Consider the following 22,369-nt stretch of genomic DNA (forward strand, 5'->3'; position numbering starts at 1 on the left):
ATCTGAGAGTCCCATTTTCAGCTGCAGAGAACAATCACATCAGGGAAGTCGACGTGCAGGCTCAACATCAGCCTCTCAAGCCAACTCTCTGGTAAAATAGGGGCAACGTATGGTTCCAGCACCTATGTAACACATATTTGTCACGGGGACTGTGGCTTACGGCCACACCGCCCTGAACACGCCCGATCTCGTCCGAACTCGGAAGCCAAGCAGGGTCGGGCCTGGTTAGTACTTGGATGGGAGACCGCTTGGGAATACCAGGTGCTGTAAGCATTTTTCTCTCTTCTCTTCTCTTCTCTCTGCATGTCTTTTGTTGAAACATCTGTTGATCACCCTGTGATCCATCTTGCTGATCCTGGATCTGCTAAGGTGTCCCAGGTCATGGTTGCCTTTGATCCTCATACATTTAACTTTGTCCTGACAAAGGAGCAGTTCCAAAAAGTCAAACAGGGACTGCCTTTGCATTTGACGCAGTCAAACTGCATGCGCCTGGAGAAGCCAAAAGGCTTACAGCACCTGGTATTCCCAGGCGGTCTCCCCATCCAAGTACTAACCAGGCCCGACTCTGCTTAGCTTCTGAGATAAAACTCTGGCTTTTAGTCTGCGAAAAGAGAGTGAAAGTGAACTCCACTTTGAGATGGCTCTGGGATTGGGCCGACTGGGAGAATTGCTTGAAAAAAACCTCTACACCCAATGAGCGGTCAGAACAAAGCCTCAAGACCCCTAGTCTTTTGCACAGAGTAAAAGACAAAGCAGCCATTGAATAGGGCCCGATTGTTCCTACCTGGTCGGCCGAGGAGCCAGCGTCTCAACCAAGCAAAGCTCACCGTGGGGAAGGTGGCTATGCCAACTAGCCTGATGCACTGCTCCCGCAGTGTCAAATACTCGTACTCTGGTTTCTCTTCATAACGTACAAGTCTTTCGCCTTTTACTAAAGACTTCCGTGGAGAGCAGCATTAATGAGTTGTTTCTATTTTTGGAAGGCTTTACCTTTGCGGGTGAAGCCCATTCTGTCTGTGCAAAGGAAATCTTCTTGCTGTGCCAAGTGACTTCTCGGAGTAGAGTCACCTTATTTCTTGAGACCGTGCCCATGTTCAAAGCCTGGAGCGCTAAATTGTTGTTGTTTGAACGGTGCTCAGTGGAGCGGGCGGGAGTGCAAAGTTGTACCATCTGAAACGGCTGAAGAGTGCTCACTGCAGCGGGTGGGCGGAGGTGCAAAGTGACGCTTTGTAGGCAACAAAAGAGCACCGCCACAAGTGCGCATTGTGCCAGGAAGGGCTCTCGGACGTGAAACAGTGGAGGGTTATCGCTTCTCGGCCTTTTGGCTAAGATCAAGTGTAGTATCTGTTCTTATCAGTTTAATATCTGATACGTCCTCTATATGAGGACTACATATTAAATGGATTTTTAGGCACAGGGGTTGAAAAAGGGGCTTGCCCGTTCACTCCACGCATCGACCCGGTACTGCAGTGCCGCCGGGAACGGTGCACTCTTCCCAACTCTTGTGAAATAACAAAACCAGCGGTACATGGTGGTAGTTTCAGGGAGCCATTGTATTCTGACTTCTAAAATGGAACTATAATCTTTAGAAAAGACGCAGTTTATGAGCACGTCGTGGGATTGAGCTTCCCTGGTTTCTCTGTATGACCATGAACACCAAACTACACACAGAGAACAGAGGAGCTTGACAGACACACACTAAGTTATCTGAGAGTCCCATTTTCAGCTGCAGAGAACAATCACATCAGGGAAGTCGACGTGCAGGCTCAACATCAGCCTCTCAAGCCAACTCTCTGGTAAAATAGGGGCAACGTATGGTTCCAGCACCTATGTAACACATATTTGTCACGGGGACTGTGGCTTACGGCCACACCGCCCTGAACACGCCCGATCTCGTCCGAACTCGGAAGCCAAGCAGGGTCGGGCCTGGTTAGTACTTGGATGGGAGACCGCTTGGGAATACCAGGTGCTGTAAGCATTTTTCTCTCTTCTCTTCTCTCTGCATGTCTTTTGTTGAAACATCTGTTGATCACCCTGTGATCCATCTTGCTGATCCTGGATCTGCTAAGGTGTCCCAGGTCATGGTTGCCTTTGATCCTCATACATTTAACTTTGTCCTGACAAAGGAGCAGTTCCAAAAAGTCAAACAGGGACTGCCTTTGCATTTGACGCAGTCAAACTGCATGCGCCTGGAGAAGCCAAAAGGCTTACAGCACCTGGTATTCCCAGGCGGTCTCCCCATCCAAGTACTAACCAGGCCCGACTCTGCTTAGCTTCTGAGATAAAACTCTGGCTTTTAGTCTGCGAAAAGAGAGTGAAAGTGAACTCCACTTTGAGATGGCTCTGGGATTGGGCCGACTGGGAGAATTGCTTGAAAAAAACCTCTACACCCAATGAGCGGTCAGAACAAAGCCTCAAGACCCCTAGTCTTTTGCACAGAGTAAAAGACAAAGCAGCCATTGAATAGGGCCCGATTGTTCCTACCTGGTCGGCCGAGGAGCCAGCGTCTCAACCAAGCAAAGCTCACCGTGGGGAAGGTGGCTATGCCAACTAGCCTGATGCACTGCTCCCGCAGTGTCAAATACTCGTACTCTGGTTTCTCTTCATAACGTACAAGTCTTTCGCCTTTTACTAAAGACTTCCGTGGAGAGCAGCATTAATGAGTTGTTTCTATTTTTGGAAGGCTTTACCTTTGCGGGTGAAGCCCATCACTGCACGAAAAGAGGGATTTGTGTCACTGTGGACGGCAGTGAACTTCCGCGAATTTGCCTAATTTTCGGACGCACCTGGGCGCTTGCAGGCAGACAAACTTTAAGTTTGTTGAGCCCGAAAATCGTCGGAAACGAACCCGACTCGCGGCGGGCTCTCACAGCGGGGTGCTAATGGCCCAGCGATTAGCACCCCGCTGTGAGAGTGCCTGGACCTCTCACTGGCCTCACTGGTATTGGACGAAAAAGGCACGTGATTACATAAAAAAGCTCCTGTAAAGCTGTCCGCCCATTGGCCAATAAGGTTAATATATGCATACTTTATATGGGCATATCATTCAGTAATTATGATTAATAATTGTGATTATGATTACTAATATTCCTGGGATGTTTGTGTACTTCATATATTCACGTCATTCTTATAAGCTGCACTATGACTAGGCTAATGCAGGCATGAATGACGTGATTCTATTGAGAATGAAAAAGGAAACTTTTTTTTTTTTAAAGCGCTTTTATTGCCACACCACACAATGTACATAGCTTACATTGTAATAAGAACCATGTTGATAATAAAGAATTGAAAACTATATACACACACTGCTGTAGCCTACAATATACACAATAAGCCTAAACGCCGCCGTTTGGAATCCGCATTCTTCGCATCACTCCGGTCCCTGCAGGGTCTGCAGGAGTTGTCAGACGTCCTCATCCTGGATCAGAAGCTGGCTTCTGGGAGCTGTTGGAATAACCAATAAATAATCCATGCACAGCATATTGACAACTTGTCTATAAAGTAACAAAAGTCATATTGACAGCGTATATGTTCTTACTCTCTTTCACTCTTCTGTGGTGAGACTGGGAGTATTTCGGGTTGGCTTCAAGACGCGCCTGTAGCACAGCACACAGGTCCGTCACGCAGCTGAAAAAAACAAACAAGAGGAATGAATAAAATGACCAGTGCTTAAAAGTGTCAGTGCCAGCCGTGGTAAAAGCCAGCGCCGCTCACCCTCGATAGTGTCCCCGTCTGCCTCTCTGAAGTTCGGACTGTTTGACACCGCCTCCTTCAAGCGACTCGTTACATCCATATTGTGAGGTGACAGTAGCCTGTAAAAACAAAAGGCCTATGGTTAATAAAAAAAACTGCATTAACGTAACATCGGGTCCAACTCAACTAGATATTGGGAGAACATTCACTTATTCTTACCCTTGACCTGGATTATAATGCCACGGTGAGTTATGCAGGCGGCGAACTGCTTCCTATAAATTGAAAACACGAAATTCATTTTTTTAAATAAAGCAACTCACACTGGTTTTCACGTGATGGACACAATTAAGTTGAGTTTAGCCTAAAGCCACAGTCAATAACCTACTCTTACCGCGATTTTCGGATTCTGTATCCGCCTTCTCTTGCGCTCTTCAACTTCTCTGGAATGTAACTTCAGTCCGTTCTCGACGGCCATCTTACCTCCAACCTAGCGAATCTCTGGTCGATTCCCCCCAGCACCCTCTCCACGACCATATCCACAGTGCTGGCCACCATACGAGACATCCCGGTCATAGCATTCAACAAGACTTTCATTTTATCTGCCTGTAAGCAAGTGAGTAAGTAAGTTTAATATACAGCACATTTAAAATCAGCGAGAACTGTCCCAAGTGCTGTACAGTGTCAACAAGACTAAAATTAAACAATCAAATGGTCATGTGCAAGTAGAAAAAAACACACAAACCTGTAGACCCGCAGAGAGTTGCTGGGGAGTTGAAAGCTAGTCGTCTTCCAGCCATTGTATTGCACAAACCAGGGCAGTTTTCACAGTACGGGACTCTGTCTGCCTTTCTGTCTGTCTTTCTGCCGCCAGATCTGCTCCTTAAACTTTTTGTTTACACTGCACGACACAATGTTTCTCATACGTGATTGAACGAGAGCTTATGCGAGCCGTTAAGCTCCACCAATCATATGCGTATACGTCATTACACGGAATACTCGCGAGACAACCTCCCGTCCTTTTGCTATTTAATGTTGTCTGACCACAGCTGGCAATTTGCACTGTTTTGACACAAAAATGGACTCTGCAAGGACAAAGAAAAGACCTCGGCGATATTGTGACCATTGTGACACCGAATTAAGCCATACACAATAAAACACTGAGCGCACTACTGCACATTATGTATACAGGCCAGATTTCTATATTTTTATTTCTATATTTCTATTTTATTTAAGAAACCTTTTAGAATATTGCTGTTGCATGCTTATTTTATCTTTATCTTATCTTTATTATTATACATTTGGACATCCAGTGCGGGCAACAAAGAAAATAATTTCATTGTTCAGGGAAACACGTTTCTAACTGCACACATGACAATAAACCTTTGAAACCTTGAATCCTTGAATTTTGCCCACAAAAAGCGGTTACAAAAGAGGTGTTTGGGAGAAAAAAAAACAGATATGCATCACCTGTCACCAGCAGACAGCGTGCACCTCTTCTTTTTCAAGACAACACAGCAACAAACTTGGCTGGAGTTGGAGGTGATAGTGAACGTGTAGAAACAGGCCTGCCCACCCCCCACCTCACCTCACCCCACCCCACTTGAAAATGACTGTGGCAGCTCCTGACCTGATCACTGTCATTTACATATTAAAGGCTCTCCTAAGTAGGGGAGGGGAGGGGGGCATGGGGGAGCAGTTGCCAGGTCAATTTGCGACAATTTGGGCCAAGTTTTCACTTTTACCACCGCAAATGCAGGGGCTTAACGTATGCGGACATGTAAGGGGCCACATACATCCGCAAATCCCTCTTTTCATGCAGTGCATTCTGTCTGTGCAAAGGAAATCTTCTTGCTGTGCCAAGTGACTTCTCGGAGTAGAGTCACCTTATTTCTTGAGACCGTGCCCATGTTCAAAGCCTGGAGCGCTAAATTGTTGTTGTTTGAACGGTGCTCAGTGGAGCGGGCGGGAGTGCAAAGTTGTACCATCTGAAACGGCTGAAGAGTGCTCACTGCAGCGGGTGGGCGGAGGTGCAAAGTGACGCTTTGTAGGCAACAAAAGAGCACCGCCACAAGTGCGCATTGTGCCAGGAAGGGCTCTCGGACGTGAAACAGTGGAGGGTTATCGCTTCTCGGCCTTTTGGCTAAGACTGCGATCGCCTCCTTTGGGTGGACTATTTTATGCCTTTTCGGCATTAAATTTTCTCGCTTTGGAGGTTCCTTTTTGTGTTCGATCAAAGTATTCCAAGTCTTTTGTAGTTGGAGTTCTCTGTATTTAAATTTTCCTTTATTACCCCCTTTTTTTTCAGGTTTTTGTTTTTTGAACGAGTTTCAGCTGAAACAGGGTCGGTGTTGGTGTTCCGTTTTTTTAGAGGAAGGTAAGTAGCCCTTTTAGTACCTTTTTATCCACTTTTTACTCTTTTATTAGGTTTTTAGTGTGATATTTATTATTGTTCTTTTAAGCATTTTATTTAAAAACTGTTTGTGGTGCCTCCATCATGTCGGCTAACTATGCTGGCATGAGGAGGCACCACAGCGCTAGATTTTTATTTAAAGAAAAAGAAGGAAAGCTTATAGAGATGTCAAGATTGGACTTCTCCCGGAAGCTAATACAAAAGACTTTAAACTTTAAGCCAGATGATGTGAACTGTATCTTGTCACTGCCTTTTAACAAGGGTTTTGACATAAGTTTTCGCACTGCAGCTTTGCTGCAGGAGTTTTGGACAAGATTTGGTAATGTGCAAGCCCAGTTTTCTGCGTTTACTGTTGAGAAACTTACTGACAATACTCTGAAGACAGTAATTGTCAGAATGTTCAATGAAATGGTGAACGCAGAAGATATCTGTATATGGTTGGGAAGATTCTGCACTGTGAAAGGCCAGGCAATGAAGGTGAGGGATGTTGACGGCATCTGGAACTGCGCCTGGAGGGTCCCCATCCAACAATGGCAAGACCCCCAGGGCTTCCAGGGCCTGAGACATCTCCCATCAATGATTGTCTTGGGAGAAAACAGAGGCTACATCCACTACCAGGGACAGCCCAAACTCTGCCGCAAATGTGGGGAGCACGGGCACCTGGTGGAGGCCTGCACGAAGGTGTTTTGTGGCAAATGTAGAGGAATCGGTCACACCTTCGAAGAGTGTACAAATGGCAGAAAGTGCAATCTCTGTGGAGAATCAAACCACCTCTTCAGAGATTGCCCAAAATCCTTTGCCAACAAATTGAAATCCAAAAAAACGCGGGAAGGAAATGGAGGGCAGACCGTAGTGATGTGGCGTTTGAAGCGAGGCCTCGAAGCATGTGTCGAGCAAAAAGGGGCGAGCCAGATGAAGCGTTGGTTCGAGGCTTGTATCGTTTCCATAAAAATCACGTGACTGATGACAAACGAGGCCTCGGATTCAGTGTACACGTCACTGATTCATTTTGAGCGTCACTATCGCATAAAAAGGGTTTGAACCTTGCGGCACTTCGAGGGTTTTGAGTTGGCGTTTGGTATTGGTGAGAGGTAGAGTGTGCGTTGGTTGTATCAGAGTTAGTGGTTAAGTTCAGTTATTATATCAGTCATATCAGCTATTATTATTAGAATAGTGTTAGAATAGTTATATAGGATATGAACCCTCGTTTTTCGCGGGGGTTACGTTCCAAAAAGAATCCGTGATAGGCAAAATCCGTGAAGTAGTAACCTTTATTTTTTTTTACAAATAACTACTGTAGGCCTACTGTAAAATAATAATTTGAATCAATACGAACTGAAGGCTTCAAATTGCGGAGATCAGCACCGCGACCCGAGTCATTGGATTAGAACGGGAGAAAATGAAAAATGATTATGAAAAAAAAATACAAAGTAGGCTACAGTAGGACAAATAGTGACTCGCGTGTATTTCATTGCTCTTCTGACTGAGCCGCTGCATTCCTGACTCAGCATTTTTTTTCTTCTGAAGCCCGCGGTGAAGGTGTGTTTTTTCGAGAGAAGAACATAGTTATCGGTAGTTGTTGTCGCTCTTTTTTCTTCTGGGCATATTAAACCGCAACGTTATTGACACACATTTTTTAAAATAAAAACCAATAACTTATATTTGTCTTGTTGCCCATACTGCTCTGTTACAGTTTATTCCTGACTCCCGGTCCCATAAGCACTTTCATACTCCCAGTTCCATAAGCACTGTAGTCAGTGTACATCATTGATATATTTCATTTGAGTGATCAACACCATAGCACTCAATAATACTTCCATATATGCAGTTTTCACACATTTATTTTCATTGAGACACAGTGACAACAATTGTTTATTTTATATTGCAGGATGCTCTAACTCAGGGTTAATTTAGTCTGTCATATATTCATTTTGCACAGCAGGTGTCACTAGAGAGACCGTTTCAATGAGGCTTCGGGTAATGAACCTTTTGGCGAACCTTTGGGCTGGAAAGCCTCATTGGTTCACAAAGCCTCATTTCGCCATCACTAGCAGACCGAGGCAGTTAACGAGCTACTTGAAACAGCTGGGCTGGAAAATTCAAACTTCCCGCCAAAATCCCTGAATGGTGGACAGCAGTCAGGTGAGGCCGAGGAGGGGGAGGGGCCTGCTACACCCCCACCAATGGAGAGTTCTGGAGAGGAGGAGGAGGAGGAGGAGGAGGAGGAGGAGGTGGTGCAGGCAGAAGGCGGAGCTAGTTCAGAATGTGAAGAAGTCCAATCACAGGATGATAGCGAGGATGCCTCCCTCCCAGATGCCCAGCAAACAAAGAGGCTTGCATCAGAATTGTCCTCTGATTCTCCTATAGTCTCAGAGAAGAGGGGAAGAGCTGGGACTACCTCAGACAGTTCATCTGTGGAGGAGCCCAGAGTCTTCCCCTCCAATTCACCAAATGAGGTCTCTTTTTTAAATGTAGTTCTGCAATCAACCCCTAGAGACTCAAAGTTTAACAAAACCTTGCAACAGAGGCCAACCCCCAGAGTCCGACCGGGGAATAGAGCTCAACACCCTCGCCTCTCACCTGTAGAAGTGAAGGAAGAGCTCCTTTCACAAGAAATTACATAACTGCTTTTAAGACATTTTAAATGTTTTAACCCTCATTTAGTCTTTTAAGATGTCATACCTGTTGTTTTTAACCATACTCATGACACTCACTCTCTCAACTATTAATGTGAGAAGTGTAAAGTCGAAAGTTAGAGCCCAGAGTGTTTTATCCTTTCTTAGTTCTTTTAAGTCAGATGTTCTTTTAATACAGGAATGCGGCCTACCGTTTTTAAAGCACTACAGACAGTGGGAGGAGATGTGGCCACAGACATCATTGTGGAGTGGATCCAACCAAAACAAAAATGATGGAGTGGCCATTTTGATCAAAAACCCTCAGGTTCTGGTGAAGGGCAGCACTGTGGTGAGAGACGGACGGGCACTTTTAGCACATTTGACTTTTATGGGACAAGATTTTAACCTCTTAAATATTTATGGCTTTAACGAAAAAAATGACCGGTATGACCTTTTAGAAGACCTGCAGTCCCACATGCTAGGTAGGGCACCACTAGTTTTAGGGGGTGATTTTAACTGTATTTTAAGCAGGAGTGACAGAAAAAGAGCAGGGGAATTTTTTAAAGTTGACAAAACATCGGTTTTATTACAGGGCATATGCAAGGATTTTAAACTTCAGGACTGTTTTAAAACCATGCATCCCAGAGAGGAGGGCTTCACCTGGTTCAGTGGTGATGGCACCAGAGCCTCTCGTATAGACTACCTTTTTACACGGGACTGCCCACCAACCGATGCTAGATTGACCCCCGTTTTCTTTTCCGATCACCTAATGCTTTCCTGCACCCTATCACTCTCTTCGGGTGTGACTTCCGGAAGTGGTCTGTGGAAACTAAACTGCTCCCTTTTAAAAGAAAATGAAATAGTTAGTCAGTACCGGGAGCAGTACCACGAGTGGCAGACCCTTCAAGACTTTTACGATACACGTGCACACTGGTGGGAAATGGTGAAGGAAAAGACCCAGACTTTCTTTAGACAGGCAGGTAGGAGAAAAAAGAATAGGGAAAACAGATGCATGATGGGACTGCAGAAGCGACTACAGCGCTATTTTAAATTAAACCAACAAGGGATGGATTTTAATGATGAAATAAAACAAGTGAAAACAGAGATGTCGATTTTAGCAGATATTAAAAGTAAGGGTGTCATTTTAAGAAGCAGGGAACGAGAAATAGAGGAAGGAGAGAAGTGCACAAGGTATTTTTTTAAGAAAATTGTGAATAAAGGGGGGGCCATTTTAAAGCTAACAAAAGAAAACGGGTGCACAGTTGATTCAATGGAAGAAATTAAACAAGCTGTTGAACAATTTTATCGTGAATTGTACGAACAAAAACCTGTTGAAATGGACACCATGACAGAAGTTTTAAATTTCATAGAAAAAACAGTAAAAGACAGTGTGCTTTTAACCCAAGATTTTACAATTTCAGAGTTAAATAAATGTTTTACAAATTTTAAGAAAGGGAAGTCCCCAGGACAAGATGGACTTCCCTTGGAATTTTATTTGACCTTTTGGGATATTTTAGCACCTGACTTGTTTACTGTTTTTATGGAATTTGAGCAACTTGAGCGACTTCCTGACAGTTTTAGAGCAGGGATAGTGACTCTTCTTCACAAAAAAAAAGACAAGACTGACTTGAAGAATTGGAGACCGATTACACTTTTAAACTTTGACTGTAAACTTTTTAGTAAACTTTTAGCTTCACGTATGTCCTTGTTTTTAGAAGACCTGATTCACCCGGATCAAGCCTGTGCCATCCCGGGGAGGAAGATAACCGACAGCCTCGTACTGATCCGAGACACCATCTGTTATGCGAGAGACAGAAACATTCGGCTAGCAGTCCTAAATTTAGACTTTGAGAAAGCCTTTGATCGGGTCTCGCACCAGTACCTTTTCCAGGTACTGCAAAAAATGGGGTTCCCAGAAAGGTTTATAGCTTGGGTGGGTCTGCTGTACCGGGGCATTACCAGCAAATTCCTTGTTAACGGGCATCTGACAAAAGCAGTAAACATCCACTGCGGTGTCCGTCAGGGTTGTCCGTTATCTGCCCTCCTCTACATCATCTGTGTGGAACCACTGGCACAGAGCTTGAGAAGGGACCACCGAATCAATGGGGTGAGAGTCCCGGGGAGCGGGGGACTATCGACAAAGTGTGTTTTATATATGGACGACGTAAACATTTTATGTACAGACCTAATATCCATCAATAGGACTCTGGACTTGACTGACTGGTATGGACGGGCCTCTGGGGCAAAACTAAACAGAAACAAGACCCAAGCCCAATTTTACGGGCCATGGACAGCGACTGAGACTGCAGGACTCCCCGTGACTATAACCCAGACCAAACAGAAAATACTGGGGATTAATTTTGACAAGGAAGGGGGAGGGACATCAAACTGGCCAGACGTGGTAGGGAAAGTAAAGCAAAGACTAGGATACTGGGGACTTAGAGGACTGACCATTGAAGGAAAGGTTTTAATCATCAAAGCCGTGATTTTACCTTTGCTTTTACTAATCAGTTCTGTTTTTATCCCACCTAGAAAAGTGCTTTTAGACCTGGACCGAGCCATTTTTTATTTTCTGTGGGGCTCCAAGTGGGAAAGACTGAGGAGAGATGTAATGAAGAAACAAAAAGAGAAAGGAGGAAAAGGAGTGCCTGATTTTTATTTGTTTTTAGGAAGCAGATACACTACACTGCACATCCTACAGGCCACAGACCCATCCGGAAACCCCAAAACTAAAGCAATGACACGATTCTGGATGGGTTCTTACCTCAGAAGACTGAAGATTTTACCCACCGACCTAAAAGTGCCTGTGTCTTTTAGCCTGCCACCATCCTATGCTTTTATCCAGACGTTCTTAAAGCATTTTAACTTGGAGGCAGAGGAGTTGCATGTTTTAACAAACCACCGCTCTTTGATTTCTGTTGTGCAGGAGCGGGAACCAGTGAGTCCAGTGCGTGGGCTCGCGTTTGGCGAGCCCTCAACAGTTTGGTGCAACGTCAACCATTCCGCTCTCCCAAACAGACTCCGGGACCTGTCGTGGATGGTGGCTCATGAGATCCTCCCAGTCAGGTCCGTTATGCACTCCCGGGGCATGTCAGCGATCTCAACCTGCCCGCGACCTGGTTGTGGCGCGCCCGAGTCGGTGAGGCACCTGCTCTGGGAGTGCAGCGCTGCTGCAGACCAGTGGGCAACAGCCGGCTCCTTGCAATTCCCGTACTTGCCAGCAAGGGAGGTCCTCACAGCACAACTCGTGCTCTATGGGGTGAGCCAAACAAAAATAAAAAAGAATGACTTTGCCAAGCAGTGGCTCACCCTAGCCGCTATGAAAGACGCCATGTGGACCTCCAGGAACTTGCTGGTGAGGAAGCGCATGCAGATCCCCCCCGTGGCTGTGATCCGGATGGCCGCAGCGGCGGCTCAAGCGGCCGGAGCTGCAGGCGGCGGGCCTAGGACACATCCACAAGGAAGAATCGCCTCTGTGCCCATTCGGATGAAGGAGCCGGAGCTACACACAAAAAGGTCAAAGCAGCGACGGCCTGGCTCTCCGGGTGAGGCAGGTGGGAAGGAGCAACAGGGTGGGGATCTCCTCTGAACACCACGACAGGATCCCGAGAGACCTACTGTTTGGGGGAGCGAAATGAGTTTCCCTGGGTAGGGACTCACTGCGCTCCTGCACAAAAAATGGACTTGGAAGAGAGCATTTTAACTAATGCACTCCTTTTTAAAGACACTCAATACAAACTGCTACTCGCATGAGAACTACTTCACATGTAACTTTTACCTTAGACAACATTGACCTTATCTGTAATATCCCATGGAAAACTTGTTTTATTGTTGTTGTTTTAAATGTGGTTATACAGATTACACTTATTTATTGATGTTTTTATTCATAGGTAAAACATATGTCTTAAATATGAAGTGTTTATGAAAATGTGATGTATTAGTGTCAATAAATTTTTTCAAAAGAAAAAAAAAATCTGTTCTTATCAGTTTAATATCTGATACGTCCTCTATATGAGGACTACATATTAAATGGATTTTTAGGCACAGGGGTTGAAAAAGGGGCTTGCTCCGTTCACTCCACGCATCGACCCGGTACTGCAGTGCCGCCGGGAACGGTGCACTCTTCCCAACTCTTGTGAAATAACAAAACCAGCGGTACATGGTGGTAGTTTCAGGGAGCCATTGTATTCTGACTTCTAAAATGGAACTATAATCTTTAGAAAAGACGCAGTTTATGAGCACGTCGTGGGATTGAGCTTCCCTGGTTTCTCTGTATGACCATGAACACCAAACTACACACAGAGAACAGAGGAGCTTGACAGACACACACTAAGTTATCTGAGAGTCCCATTTTCAGCTGCAGAGAACAATCACATCAGGGAAGTCGACGTGCAGGCTCAACATCAGCCTCTCAAGCCAACTCTCTGGTAAAATAGGGGCAACGTATGGTTCCAGCACCTATGTAACACATATTTGTCACGGGGACTGTGGCTTACGGCCACACCGCCCTGAACACGCCCGATCTCGTCCGAACTCGGAAGCCAAGCAGGGTCGGGCCTGGTTAGTACTTGGATGGGAGACCGCTTAGGAATACCAGGTGCTGTAAGCATTTTTCTCTCTTGTCTTCTCTTCTCTCTGCATGTCTTTTGTTGAAACATCTGTTGATCACCCTGTGATCCATCTTGCTGATCCTGGATCTGCTGAGATGTCCCAGGTCATGGTTGCCTTTGATCCTCATACATTTAACTTTGTCCTGACAAAGGAGCAGTTCCAAAAAGTCAAACAGGGACTGCCTTTGCATTTGACGCAGTCAAACTGCATGCGCCTGGAGAAGCCAAAAGGCTTACAGCACCTGGTATTCCCAGGCGGTCTCCCCATCCAAGTACTAACCAGGCCCGACTCTGCTTAGCTTCTGAGATAAAACTCTGGCTTTTAGTCTGCGAAAAGAGAGTGAAAGTGAACTCCACTTTGAGATGGCTCTGGGATTGGGCCGACTGGGAGAATTGCTTGAAAAAAACCTCTACACCCAATGAGCGGTCAGAACAAAGCCTCAAGACCCCTAGTCTTTTGCACAGAGTAAAAGACAAAGCAGCCATTGAATAGGGCCCGATTGTTCCTACCTGGTCGGCCGAGGAGCCAGCGTCTCAACCAAGCAAAGCTCACCGTGGGGAAGGTGGCTATGCCAACTAGCCTGATGCACTGCTCCCGCAGTGTCAAATACTCGTACTCTGGTTTCTCTTCATAACGTACAAGTCTTTCGCCTTTTACTAAAGACTTCCGTGGAGAGCAGCATTAATGAGTTGTTTCTATTTTTGGAAGGCTTTACCTTTGCGGGTGAAGCCCATTCTGTCTGTGCAAAGGAAATCTTCTTGCTGTGCCAAGTGACTTCTCGGAGTAGAGTCACCTTATTTCTTGAGACCGTGCCCATGTTCAAAGCCTGGAGCGCTAAATTGTTGTTGTTTGAACGGTGCTCAGTGGAGCGGGCGGGAGTGCAAAGTTGTACCATCTGAAACGGCTGAAGAGTGCTCACTGCAGCGGGTGGGCGGAGGTGCAAAGTGACGCTTTGTAGGCAACAAAAGAGCACCGCCACAAGTGCGCATTGTGCCAAGAAGGGCTCTCGGACGTGAAACAGTGGAGGGTTATCGCTTCTCGGCCTTTTGGCTAAGATCAAGTGTAGTATCTGTTCTTATCAGTTTAATATCTGATACGTCCTCTATATGAGGACTACATATTAAATGGATTTTTAGGCACAGGGGTTGAAAAAGGGGCTTGCTCCGCTCACTCCACGCATCGACCCGGTACTGCAGTGCCGCCGGGAACGGTGCACTCTTCCCAACTCTTGTGAAATAACAAAACCAGCGGTACATGGTGGTAGTTTCAGGGAGCCATTGTATTCTGACTTCTAAAATGGAACTGTAATCATTAGAAAAGACGCAGTTTATGAGCACGTCGTGGGATTGAGCTTCCCTGGTTTCTCTGTATGACCATGAACACCAAACTACACACAGAGAACAGAGGAGCTTGACAGACACACACTAAGTTATCTGAGAGTCCCATTTTCAGCTGCAGAGAACAATCACATCAGGGAAGTCGACGTGCAGGCTCAACATCAGCCTCTCAAGCCAACTCTCTGGTAAAATAGGGGCAACGTATGGTTCCAGCACCTATGTAACACATATTTGTCACGGGGACTGTGGCTTACGGCCACACCGCCCTGAACACGCCCGATCTCGTCCGAACTCGGAAGCCAAGCAGGGTCGGGCCTGGTTAGTACTTGGATGGGAGACCGCTTGGGAATACCAGGTGCTGTAAGCATTTTTCTCTCTTGTCTTCTCTTCTCTCTGCATGTCTTTTGTTGAAACATCTGTTGATCACCCTGTGATCCATCTTGCTGATCCTGGATCTGCTAAGGTGTCCCAGGTCATGGTTGCCTTTGATCCTCATACATTTAACTTTGTCCTGACAAAGGAGCAGTTCCAAAAAGTCAAACAGGGACTGCCTTTGCATTTGACGCAGTCAAACTGCATGCGCCTGGAGAAGCCAAAAGGCTTACAGCACCTGGTATTCCCAGGCGGTCTCCCCATCCAAGTACTAACCAGGCCCGACTCTGCTTAGCTTCTGAGATAAAACTCTGGCTTTTAGTCTGCGAAAAGAGAGTGAAAGTGAACTCCACTTTGAGATGGCTCTGGGATTGGGCCGACTGGGAGAATTGCTTGAAAAAAACCTCTACACCCAATGAGCGGTCAGAACAAAGCCTCAAGACCCCTAGTCTTTTGCACAGAGTAAAAGACAAAGCAGCCATTGAATAGGGCCCGATTGTTCCTACCTGGTCGGCCGAGGAGCCAGCGTCTCAACCAAGCAAAGCTCACCGTGGGGAAGGTGGCTATGCCAACTAGCCTGATGCACTGCTCCCGCAGTGTCAAATACTCGTACTCTGGTTTCTCTTCATAACGTACAAGTCTTTCGCCTTTTACTAAAGACTTCCGTGGAGAGCAGCATTAATGAGTTGTTTCTATTTTTGGAAGGCTTTACCTTTGCGGGTGAAGCCCATTCTGTCTGTGCAAAGGAAATCTTCTTGCTGTGCCAAGTGACTTCTCGGAGTAGAGTCACCTTATTTCTTGAGACCGTGCCCATGTTCAAAGCCTGGAGCGCTAAATTGTTGTTGTTTGAACGGTGCTCAGTGGAGCGGGCGGGAGTGCAAAGTTGTACCATCTGAAACGGCTGAAGAGTGCTCACTGCAGCGGGTGGGCGGAGGTGCAAAGTGACGCTTTGTAGGCAAAAAAAGAGCACCGCCACAAGTGCGCATTGTGCCAGGAAGGGCTCTCGGACGTGAAACAGTGGAGGGTTATCGCTTCTCGGCCTTTTGGCTAAGATCAAGTGTAGTATCTGTTCTTATCAGTTTAATATCTGATACGTCCTCTATATGAGGACTACATATTAAATGGATTTTTAGGCACAGGGGTTGAAAAAGGGGCTTGCTCCGCTCACTCCACGCATCGACCCGGTACTGCAGTGCCGCCGGGAACGGTGCACTCTTCCCAACTCTTGTGAAATAACAAAACCAGCGGTACATGGTGGTAGTTTCAGGGAGCCATTGTATTCTGACTTCTAAAATGGAACTATAATCTTTAGAAAAGACGCAGTTTATGAGCACGTCGTGGGATTGAGCTTCCCTGGTTTCTCTGTATGACCATGAACACCAAACTACACACAGAGAACAGAGGAGCTTGACAGACACACACTAAGTTATCTGAGAGTCCCATTTTCAGCTGCAGAGAACAATCACATCAGGGAAGTCGACGTGCAGGCTCAACATCAGCCTCTCAAGCCAACTCTCTGGTAAAATAGGGGCAACGTATGGTTCCAGCACCTATGTAACACATATTTGTCACGGGGACTGTGGCTTACGGCCACACCGCCCTGAACACGCCCGATCTCGTCCGAACTCGGAAGCCAAGCAGGGTCGGGCCTGGTTAGTACTTGGATGGGAGACCGCTTGGGAATACCAGGTGCTGTAAGCATTTTTCTCTCTTGTCTTCTCTTCTCTCTGCATGTCTTTTGTTGAAACATCTGTTGATCACCCTGTGATCCATCTTGCTGATCCTGGATCTGCTAAGGTGTCCCAGGTCATGGTTGCCTTTGATCCTCATACATTTAACTTTGTCCTGACAAAGGAGCAGTTCCAAAAAGTCAAACAGGGACTGCCTTTGCATTTGACGCAGTCAAACTGCATGCGCCTGGAGAAGCCAAAAGGCTTACAGCACCTGGTATTCCCAGGCAGTCTCCCCATCCAAGTACTAACCAGGCCCGACTCTGCTTAGCTTCTGAGATAAAACTCTGGCTTTTAGTCTGCGAAAAGAGAGTGAAAGTGAACTCCACTTTGAGATGGCTCTGGGATTGGGCCGACTGGGAGAATTGCTTGAAAAAAACCTCTACACCCAATGAGCGGTCAGAACAAAGCCTCAAGACCCCTAGTCTTTTGCACAGAGTAAAAGACAAAGCAGCCATTGAATAGGGCCCGATTGTTCCTACCTGGTCGGCCGAGGAGCCAGCGTCTCAACCAAGCAAAGCTCACCGTGGGGAAGGTGGCTATGCCAACTAGCCTGATGCACTGCTCCCGCAGTGTCAAATACTCGTACTCTGGTTTCTCTTCATAACGTACAAGTCTTTCGCCTTTTACTAAAGACTTCCGTGGAGAGCAGCATTAATGAGTTGTTTCTATTTTTGGAAGGCTTTACCTTTGCGGGTGAAGCCCATTCTGTCTGTGCAAAGGAAATCTTCTTGCTGTGCCAAGTGACTTCTCGGAGTAGAGTCACCTTATTTCTTGAGACCGTGCCCATGTTCAAAGCCTGGAGCGCTAAATTGTTGTTGTTTGAACGGTGCTCAGTGGAGCGGGCGGGAGTGCAAAGTTGTACCATCTGAAACGGCTGAAGAGTGCTCACTGCAGCGGGTGGGCGGAGGTGCAAAGTGACGCTTTGTAGGCAAAAAAAGAGCACCGCCACAAGTGCGCATTGTGCCAGGAAGGGCTCTCGGACGTGAAACAGTGGAGGGTTATCGCTTCTCGGCCTTTTGGCTAAGATCAAGTGTAGTATCTGTTCTTATCAGTTTAATATCTGATACGTCCTCTATATGAGGACTACATATTAAATGGATTTTTAGGCACAGGGGTTGAAAAAGGGGCTTGCTCCGTTCATTCCACGCATCGACCCGGTACTGCAGTGCCGCCGGGAACGGTGCACTCTTCCCAACTCTTGTGAAATAACAAAACCAGCGGTACATGGTGGTAGTTTCAGGGAGCCATTGTATTCTGACTTCTAAAATGGAACTATAATCTTTAGAAAAGACGCAGTTTATGAGCACGTCGTGGGATTGAGCTTCCCTGGTTTCTCTGTATGACCATGAACACCAAACTACACACAGAGAACAGAGGAGCTTGACAGACACACACTAAGTTATCTGAGAGTCCCATTTTCAGCTGCAGAGAACAATCACATCAGGGAAGTCGACGTGCAGGCTCAACATCAGCCTCTCAAGCCAACTCTCTGGTAAAATAGGGGCAACGTATGGTTCCAGCACCTATGTAACACATATTTGTCACGGGGACTGTGCCTTACGGCCACACCGCCCTGAACACGCCCGATCTCGTCCGAACTCGGAAGCCAAGCAGGGTCGGGCCTGGTTAGTACTTGGATGGGAGACCGCTTGGGAATACCAGGTGCTGTAAGCATTTTTCTCTCTTGTCTTCTCTTCTCTCTGCATGTCTTTTGTTGAAACATCTGTTGATCACCCTGTGATCCATCTTGCTGATCCTGGATCTGCTAAGGTGTCCCAGGTCATGGTTGCCTTTGATCCTCATACATTTAACTTTGTCCTGACAAAGGAGCAGTTCCAAAAAGTCAAACAGGGACTGCCTTTGCATTTGACGCAGTCAAACTGCATGCGCCTGGAGAAGCCAAAAGGCTTACAGCACCTGGTATTCCCAGGCGGTCTCCCCATCCAAGTACTAACCAGGCCCGACTCTGCTTAGCTTCTGAGATAAAACTCTGGCTTTTAGTCTGCGAAAAGAGAGTGAAAGTGAACTCCACTTTGAGATGGCTCTGGGATTGGGCCGACTGGGAGAATTGCTTGAAAAAAACCTCTACACCCAATGAGCGGTCAGAACAAAGCCTCAAGACCCCTAGTCTTTTGCACAGAGTAAAAGACAAAGCAGCCATTGAATAGGGCCCGATTGTTCCTACCTGGTCGGCCGAGGAGCCAGCGTGTCAACCAAGCAAAGCTCACCGTGGGGAAGGTGGCTATGCCAACTAGCCTGATGCACTGCTCCCGCAGTGTCAAATACTCGTACTCTGGTTTCTCTTCATAACGTACAAGTCTTTCGCCTTTTACTAAAGACTTCCGTGGAGAGCAGCATTAATGAGTTGTTTCTATTTTTGGAAGGCTTTACCTTTGCGGGTGAAGCCCATTCTGTCTGTGCAAAGGAAAGCTTCTTGCTGTGCCAAGTGACTTCTCGGAGTAGAGTCACCTTATTTCTTGAGACCGTGCCCATGTTCAAAGCCTGGAGCGCTAAATTGTTGTTGTTTGAACGGTGATCAGTGGAGCGGGCGGGAGTGCAAAGTTGTACCATCTGAAACGGCTGAAGAGTGCTCACTGCAGCGGGTGGGCGGAGGTGCAAAGTGACGCTTTGTAGGCAACAAAAGAGCACCGCCACAAGTGCGCATTGTGCCAGGAAGGGCTCTCGGACGTGAAACAGTGGAGGGTTATCGCTTCTCGGCCTTTTGGCTAAGATCAAGTGTAGTATCTGTTCTTATCAGTTTAATATCTGATACGTCCTCTATATGAGGACTACATATTAAATGGATTTTTAGGCACAGGGGTTGAAAAAGGGGCTTGCTCCGTTCACTCCACGCATCGACCCGGTACTGCAGTGCCGCCGGGAACGGTGCACTCTTCCCAACTCTTGTGAAATAACAAAACCAGCGGTACATGGTGGTAGTTTCAGGGAGCCATTGTATTCTGACTTCTAAAATGGAACTATAATCTTTAGAAAAGACGCAGTTTATGAGCACGTCGTGGGATTGAGCTTCCCTGGTTTCTCTGTATGACCATGAACACCAAACTACACACAGAGAACAGAGGAGCTTGACAGACACACACTAAGTTATCTGAGAGTCCCATTTTCAGCTGCAGAGAACAATCACATCAGGGAAGTCGACGTGCAGGCTCAACATCAGCCTCTCAAGCCAACTCTCTGGTAAAATAGGGGCAACGTATGGTTCCAGCACCTATGTAACACATATTTGTCACGGGGACTGTGCCTTACGGCCACACCGCCCTGAACACGCCCGATCTCGTCCGAACTCGGAAGCCAAGCAGGGTCGGGCCTGGTTAGTACTTGGATGGGAGACCGCTTGGGAATACCAGGTGCTGTAAGCATTTTTCTCTCTTGTCTTCTCTTCTCTCTGCATGTCTTTTGTTGAAACATCTGTTGATCACCCTGTGATCCATCTTGCTGATCCTGGATCTGCTAAGGTGTCCCAGGTCATGGTTGCCTTTGATCCTCATACATTTAACTTTGTCCTGACAAAGGAGCAGTTCCAAAAAGTCAAACAGGGACTGCCTTTGCATTTGACGCAGTCAAACTGCATGCGCCTGGAGAAGCCAAAAGGCTTACAGCACCTGGTATTCCCAGGCGGTCTCCCCATCCAAGTACTAACCAGGCCCGACTCTGCTTAGCTTCTGAGATAAAACTCTGGCTTTTAGTCTGCGAAAAGAGAGTGAAAGTGAACTCCACTTTGAGATGGCTCTGGGATTGGGCCGACTGGGAGAATTGCTTGAAAAAAACCTCTACACCCAATGAGCGGTCAGAACAAAGCCTCAAGACCCCTAGTCTTTTGCACAGAGTAAAAGACAAAGCAGCCATTGAATAGGGCCCGATTGTTCCTACCTGGTCGGCCGAGGAGCCAGCGTGTCAACCAAGCAAAGCTCACCTTGGGGAAGGTGGCTATGCCAACTAGCCTGATGCACTGCTCCCGCAGTGTCAAATACTCGTACTCTGGTTTCTCTTCATAACGTACACCCACCCACACTGGGAAAATTCTTAGTTGAGGCAAACCCTCACGGCTTAATATCTCCAGTGCAGAAATGCTGCCGTATTCTCATCTCGTTGTTGCCATCACTAAGGCGACGCCCACCTGCCTGGGGTGACTGCACCGTATGACCTCACCTGACAACTGCGCAGCTGCATATCAGCTGTGCAGACCTGCCGCAGCATTCAGCAAACCTTGCAAAACATGGGTTTTAAAGATGGAAAGGTGTCGTTAAAGCAGAACCGCCAGGACAAAAACCAAGGTAGAGTTGCCCAGGGATATTCACGTTATACAGTCAAATCAGGGGAGAGCGCGAACGCAGTCCCCCACTACCAGAAATTATGCAGTCGAGATTCCCACATTTAGGGAATTCGCAAGGGTCAGTACAGCCAGTGTGCAATGGCTGAGTCTCGTCCTGGGTGAACCACCTTCTTGATCATGGTATCTCCCCTGCCAGGTAAGTATGAGTTGGAACTGTCAGAGGCTGACACCTCTTTTCCAGGTGCCTCACTCGGCCGGACGGTGCAGCAAATTCAACTGTCTGCAGTGCCATGCCAGCAGCTAACCTGAATCTGAAAAGCTTGCAGATTAAAACAGTCCGGCTTTTCTTCATCTTTCTGATCAGTTCTTGTTTCAACAACCAAGGAATTTGGAGCACAAATTGATTTAGTTTTTCCACTCTCCCCGTCTCTAGAGCCACACCCACCCACACTGGGAAAATTCTTAGTTGATGCAAACCCTCACGGCTTAATATCTCCAGTGCAGAAATGCTGCCGTATTCTCATCTCGTTGTTGCCATCACTAAGGCAACGCCCACCTGCCTGGGGTGACTGCACCGTATGACCTCACCTGACAACTGCGCAGCTGCATATCAGCTGTGCAGACCTGCCGCAGCATTCAGCAAACCTTGCAAAACATGGGTTTTAAAGATGGAAAGGTGTCGTTAAAGCAGCAACGCCAGGACAAAAACCAAGGTAGAGTTGCCCAGGGATATTCACGTTATACAGTCAAATCAGGGGAGAGCGCGAACGCAGTCCCCCACTACCAGAAATTATTTAGTCGAGATTCCCACATTTGGGGAATTCGCAAGGGTCAGTACAGCCGGTGTGCAATGGCTGAGCCTCGTCCTGGGTGAACCACCTTCTTGATCATGGTATCTCCCCTGCCAGGTAAGTATGAGTTGGAACTGTCAGAGGCTGACACCTCTTTTCCAGGTGCCTCACTCGGCCGGACGGTGCAGCAAATTCAACTGTCTGCAGTGCCATGCCAGCAGCTAACCTGAATCTGAAAAGCTTGCAGATTAAAACAGTCCGGCTTTTCTTCATCTTTCTGATCAGTTTTTGTTTCAACAACCAAGGAACTTGGAGCACAAATTGATTTAGTTTTTCCACTCTCCCCGTCTCTAGAGCCACACCCACCCACACTGGGAAAATTCTTAGTTGAGCCAAACCTTCACGGCTTAATATCTCCAGTGCAGAAATGCTGACGTATTCTCATCTCGTTGTTGCCATCACTAAGGCAACGCCCACCTGCCTGGGGTGACTGCACCGTATGACCTCACCTGA

The 22,369-nt window shown here is 46.9% G+C and overlaps 20 non-coding genes and 1 pseudogene across 20 annotated transcripts; 19 read left to right on the forward strand and 2 right to left on the reverse strand.

Annotated features, from left to right (window-relative positions):
* Positions 1–154: 154 nt before the first annotated feature.
* On the forward strand, positions 155–273 carry LOC142371408 (5S ribosomal RNA). The gene has a single exon (XR_012768029.1). It is a non-coding gene; the product is annotated as a 5S ribosomal RNA (ribosomal RNA).
* A 614-nt stretch (positions 274–887) lies between these two features.
* Positions 888–1,000, forward strand: LOC142373152 (U5 spliceosomal RNA). The gene has a single exon (XR_012768411.1). It is a non-coding gene; the product is annotated as a U5 spliceosomal RNA (small nuclear RNA).
* Positions 1,001–1,305: 305 nt separating this feature from the next.
* On the forward strand, positions 1,306–1,495 carry LOC142369793 (U2 spliceosomal RNA). Its single transcript, XR_012767706.1, has one exon. It is a non-coding gene; the product is annotated as a U2 spliceosomal RNA (small nuclear RNA).
* A 364-nt stretch (positions 1,496–1,859) lies between these two features.
* LOC142371474 (5S ribosomal RNA) lies at positions 1,860–1,978 on the forward strand. The gene has a single exon (XR_012768044.1). It is a non-coding gene; the product is annotated as a 5S ribosomal RNA (ribosomal RNA).
* Positions 1,979–2,587: 609 nt separating this feature from the next.
* Positions 2,588–2,700, forward strand: LOC142373155 (U5 spliceosomal RNA). The gene has a single exon (XR_012768412.1). It is a non-coding gene; the product is annotated as a U5 spliceosomal RNA (small nuclear RNA).
* Positions 2,701–12,664: 9,964 nt separating this feature from the next.
* LOC142370337 (U2 spliceosomal RNA) lies at positions 12,665–12,844 on the forward strand (annotated as a pseudogene).
* A 364-nt stretch (positions 12,845–13,208) lies between these two features.
* Positions 13,209–13,327, forward strand: LOC142375271 (5S ribosomal RNA). Its single transcript, XR_012768914.1, has one exon. It is a non-coding gene; the product is annotated as a 5S ribosomal RNA (ribosomal RNA).
* A 614-nt stretch (positions 13,328–13,941) lies between these two features.
* On the forward strand, positions 13,942–14,054 carry LOC142373160 (U5 spliceosomal RNA). Its single transcript, XR_012768414.1, has one exon. It is a non-coding gene; the product is annotated as a U5 spliceosomal RNA (small nuclear RNA).
* A 305-nt stretch (positions 14,055–14,359) lies between these two features.
* LOC142368666 (U2 spliceosomal RNA) lies at positions 14,360–14,550 on the forward strand. The gene has a single exon (XR_012767405.1). It is a non-coding gene; the product is annotated as a U2 spliceosomal RNA (small nuclear RNA).
* Positions 14,551–14,914: 364 nt separating this feature from the next.
* Positions 14,915–15,033, forward strand: LOC142371541 (5S ribosomal RNA). Its single transcript, XR_012768062.1, has one exon. It is a non-coding gene; the product is annotated as a 5S ribosomal RNA (ribosomal RNA).
* Positions 15,034–15,647: 614 nt separating this feature from the next.
* On the forward strand, positions 15,648–15,760 carry LOC142373166 (U5 spliceosomal RNA). The gene has a single exon (XR_012768415.1). It is a non-coding gene; the product is annotated as a U5 spliceosomal RNA (small nuclear RNA).
* A 305-nt stretch (positions 15,761–16,065) lies between these two features.
* On the forward strand, positions 16,066–16,256 carry LOC142368673 (U2 spliceosomal RNA). The gene has a single exon (XR_012767406.1). It is a non-coding gene; the product is annotated as a U2 spliceosomal RNA (small nuclear RNA).
* Positions 16,257–16,620: 364 nt separating this feature from the next.
* LOC142371604 (5S ribosomal RNA) lies at positions 16,621–16,739 on the forward strand. Its single transcript, XR_012768076.1, has one exon. It is a non-coding gene; the product is annotated as a 5S ribosomal RNA (ribosomal RNA).
* A 614-nt stretch (positions 16,740–17,353) lies between these two features.
* On the forward strand, positions 17,354–17,466 carry LOC142373171 (U5 spliceosomal RNA). The gene has a single exon (XR_012768416.1). It is a non-coding gene; the product is annotated as a U5 spliceosomal RNA (small nuclear RNA).
* A 305-nt stretch (positions 17,467–17,771) lies between these two features.
* On the forward strand, positions 17,772–17,962 carry LOC142368564 (U2 spliceosomal RNA). The gene has a single exon (XR_012767380.1). It is a non-coding gene; the product is annotated as a U2 spliceosomal RNA (small nuclear RNA).
* A 364-nt stretch (positions 17,963–18,326) lies between these two features.
* On the forward strand, positions 18,327–18,445 carry LOC142375723 (5S ribosomal RNA). The gene has a single exon (XR_012769038.1). It is a non-coding gene; the product is annotated as a 5S ribosomal RNA (ribosomal RNA).
* A 614-nt stretch (positions 18,446–19,059) lies between these two features.
* LOC142373175 (U5 spliceosomal RNA) lies at positions 19,060–19,172 on the forward strand. The gene has a single exon (XR_012768418.1). It is a non-coding gene; the product is annotated as a U5 spliceosomal RNA (small nuclear RNA).
* A 305-nt stretch (positions 19,173–19,477) lies between these two features.
* Positions 19,478–19,668, forward strand: LOC142367731 (U2 spliceosomal RNA). Its single transcript, XR_012767164.1, has one exon. It is a non-coding gene; the product is annotated as a U2 spliceosomal RNA (small nuclear RNA).
* Positions 19,669–20,032: 364 nt separating this feature from the next.
* On the forward strand, positions 20,033–20,151 carry LOC142375734 (5S ribosomal RNA). The gene has a single exon (XR_012769044.1). It is a non-coding gene; the product is annotated as a 5S ribosomal RNA (ribosomal RNA).
* A 954-nt stretch (positions 20,152–21,105) lies between these two features.
* Positions 21,106–21,269, reverse strand: LOC142366221 (U1 spliceosomal RNA). Its single transcript, XR_012766750.1, has one exon. It is a non-coding gene; the product is annotated as a U1 spliceosomal RNA (small nuclear RNA).
* Positions 21,270–21,817: 548 nt separating this feature from the next.
* LOC142366442 (U1 spliceosomal RNA) lies at positions 21,818–21,981 on the reverse strand. Its single transcript, XR_012766818.1, has one exon. It is a non-coding gene; the product is annotated as a U1 spliceosomal RNA (small nuclear RNA).
* Between the last annotated feature and the right edge of the window lie 388 nt (positions 21,982–22,369).

Source organism: Odontesthes bonariensis, chromosome 2 (assembly GCF_027942865.1).
Source record: "Odontesthes bonariensis isolate fOdoBon6 chromosome 2, fOdoBon6.hap1, whole genome shotgun sequence".
NCBI lineage: Eukaryota > Metazoa > Chordata > Actinopteri > Atheriniformes > Atherinopsidae > Odontesthes > Odontesthes bonariensis.